Below are 3,735 nucleotides of genomic sequence, written 5' to 3'. Positions count from 1 at the left end.
TAAGTTTGCAGCGGAACCCCACTTCCTGAATTAGCAGAAGCTCAAGTACCTGCGGTTTTGCAACAAAAGCTGCCACAACGGCAGATTTGGTCTGATACAAAGTGACTTGGCCAGGCAGTGGTGGCGCATGCCTTTGATACCAGCACTTGGGAGGCAAAGGCAGACGGATCTCTGTGAGTTTGAGGCCGGCCAGGCAGTGGTAGCGCACACCTTTAATCCCAGCACTTGGGAAGCAGAGGCAGGTGAATCTCTGTGAGTTTGAGGCCGGCCAGGCAGTGGTAGCGCACGCCTTTAATCCCAGCACTTGGGAAGCAGAGGCAGGTGGATTTCTGTGAGTTTGAGGCCGGCCAGGAGGTGGTAGTGCAAGTCTTTAATCCCAGCACTTGGGAGGCAGAGACAGGCAGATCTCTGTGAGTTCGAAGCCAGACTGGTCTACAAGAGCAAGTTACAGGACAGGCTCCAAAAACACAGAGACCGTCACTGGCAGGAACCGATCATTGCAGGTAAGGAATTTTTTCTTCTATAAATAAAATGTCTGAACACATTAGTATTCAAGAATTTAACAGTTTTTTTAATTGTACCATGTGGGAGATTTTACTAGAGGTATATAACACCCCACATCTATGGATCCTTCTGGGATTCGTAGTTTTCATTGCCACTAAATGGTTTGATAAAAGAAATATGATAAAGTCTTTACGAGACGAATCCAGGATTCTTAAGGCAGAGATTGAACACTTAAAAACAATTGAGAATCAGTTTGAAGTTCTCCAGGCTGATGTTAAGGAGAAATTCATTACTATGGAAGAGGGAACAGCTGATCTGAATCGTAAGCTTCAGTCCTTTTCTGTAGGAACTGAAACATTAGTGGCTGATATTAAGGAGAAATTCATTACTATGGAAGAGGGAACAGCTGATTTGGACCATAAGATTCAGTCCCTTTCTGCAGGAAATGAAACATTAACTGAGAGAATCAAAACTACTGAATGTGACAATCGGATTTTGTCTAAAGCTTATGACAGATTGGCAGAAAGATTGTCAATACAAGAAGGCATGGTTTATGCCATAAAAATTATGTCCAAAGATGAGATGTTATCTCTAACGGACAAACTTCATACTTTAGAATCCTCAATGAAGGCTTTGGAACATAATTCTGGACTGGAGATTCAGACATTGCAGAAGGCAATGGTGAATAGAATTGAAAAGATTGAGGAATTTCTAAATTCTGATGAAGAAGAGCAAAGGGTAGAAAGGCAAATTTTAACTACATCTGTGGGTAAATCTCTCCGGGACAATTTCCACAAAGCTCTACCTACAGCTCTACCTGCCTTTCCAGTAATAACAACAGAGAAGTTGATTGGTTCCAGAAACCCTAGGGTCATCAAGGAGGATACATGGGAGCCTGTCCGTATGAATCATCTCAAGGAAATAAAACAGGCTGTCATGACTTTTGAGATGCAAGCCTCTTTTGTTAAAGAGATGCTAAGAACTTGGGCCACGACAAGCAGAGCAACCCCCTCAGACTGGCTCCAGCTGAGCTCTGCGGTACTTGAAAGTGGACCGCAATTGAAATGGAAATGCTTATTCAGGCAAGAGGCTAGACTCTTAGAACAGCAGGAAAAAGCAAAGGGAATTGACATTTCCCTAGATCAAATTCTAGGTGAAGGGCTCTTTTCCGACCCTCAGGAACAAGCTAATTTGGATGAAAACACACTCTCCATGTGTACTACAGCAGCCTTAAGGGCTTGGGACAGGGTACAAGACCCAAGACAGAGAATGGAATCATTTGTCAGAGTTAAACAGGGTCAGAGAGAACCCTTTAGTGACTTTTTACAAAGATTAACTAAGGCTGTACAAATAGGGATATCTGACCCAGAAGCAAGACGTATAATGATTGAGTCTTTGGCTTATGAAAATGCAAATGTGGAATGCAAAAGGATTTTGGGGCCTTTAAAGCTGAGATCAGCGCCCTTGGAAGAATGGGTCTTGCATACACTCAATGTTGATACATTTGATTATGGCACTGAAGCATGGGTAGAAGAAGCAATTTCCAATGGTAAAGGAGACACCAGAATACCAAATGTTTTAATTGTGGCAAAATGGGTCATATGAAAAGGAATTGTAGACAATGGATTTTCAGAAATAATAATAATAATAATAATAATAATAATAATAATAATGTATCTTTCAGAAATAATAATAATAATGCATCTTCTAGAAATAACAGAAATAGGAGGACTCAGCCTTCAGGTTTATGTAGAAGATGTGGAAAAGGCAAACATTGGACGAATGAATGCAGGTCTACAAGAGATAGACAAGGCAACCTGATACAGTAGGGAAATGTGAGAGGGGGGCCTCACAGGCCCCCATGGCAAACATGGTTCAGTCATTTCCAGTTTCTGCAGAGAACATGTCTCATCAGGACAATTAGGAAGCCCCATGCCTACTGTTACAAGCAATAATGATCAGAAAGATAAGTTACGTGTGTTTTGGCAAACTTCTATAAATGATCAAAGACCTAAACTGAGAGTGTGTGTAAATGACATTTTTATTACTGGCCTGCTGGACACAGGTGCTGATGTAAGTATCATTACCCCAGAATCTTGGCATCCGTATTGGTCTCTTCAGAATGTAAATGTTCAGCTCCTGGGAATTGGAACCCAATCTCGAGTAAGGCAGAGCACGAGATGGGTTGAATGTATAGGGCCAGAGGGACAAATAGGAAAATTAAAGCCATATGTAGCCAATATCACAATGAATTTATGGGGTCGTGACTTATTACAACAATGGAATACCGAAATTAACATTCCTGCTACTTCTAGAGCCCATATTTCTGAGAATAATATTAAAAGATATTACAAACGGAGAAACCCGGCCATTCGGGCTGTACAAGAACAAGCAATTGATGTCCCTTCAGAGATACCAACAGCCTTGCCTCTAAAATGGTTGACTGAGAAACCAATATGGACAAAGCAATGGCCTTTAGCTGAGGAAAAGTTACAGGCCTTAGAACAGCTGGTAAAGAACAATTAGATGCTGGACATATAGAAGAATCTACCAGCCCTTGGAATTCTCCTGTATTTGTGGTTAAGAAAAAATCAGGTAAATGGAGAATGGTGACAGATCTCAGGGCCATCAACAAGGTTATTCAACCTATGGGCCCTCTGCAATCTGGAATTCCTTTGCCCTCTATATTACCAAAAGGATGGCCTCTCATAGTTATTGATTTAAAAGATTGTTTTTTTTACTATACTTTTGCAAAAAGAAGATAGAGAAAAATTTGCCTTTACAATGCCTACTAATAATAATTCTCAACCTTTGAGGAGGTACCACTGGACCGTTCTCCCCCAGGGTATGTTAAATAGCCCCTCTCTGTGCCAATATTTTGTGAAACAACCATTGCAAATAATACGCAAGAAATTTCCCAAATCTATAGTATACCATTGCATGGAGGACATTTTGTTATCTGATTCAAACATGGATACCTTGAACAGATTGTTTGAAGAAATGAAGATACTTTTACCTAAATGGGGATTGCAAATCGCTCCTGAAAAGATTCAGAAGGGAGATTCTGTTAATTATTTAGGTTATAAAATAGGCTTGCAAAAAATTAAGACACAAAAAGCACAAATTAGGAGAGATCGCCTACGGACTCTTAATGGATTTCAAAGACTGTTAGGAGACATTTCCAGTCTACGACCAGCTATTGGAATAACACCTGATCTAATAATTTATTTG

The sequence above is a fragment of the Microtus oregoni genome, unplaced genomic scaffold (assembly GCF_018167655.1).
Source record: "Microtus oregoni isolate MIOR12 unplaced genomic scaffold, Mior012 000056F_ref0000123, whole genome shotgun sequence".
NCBI classification, from domain to species: domain Eukaryota; kingdom Metazoa; phylum Chordata; class Mammalia; order Rodentia; family Cricetidae; genus Microtus; species Microtus oregoni.
This window is presented reverse-complemented; position numbering follows the sequence as displayed.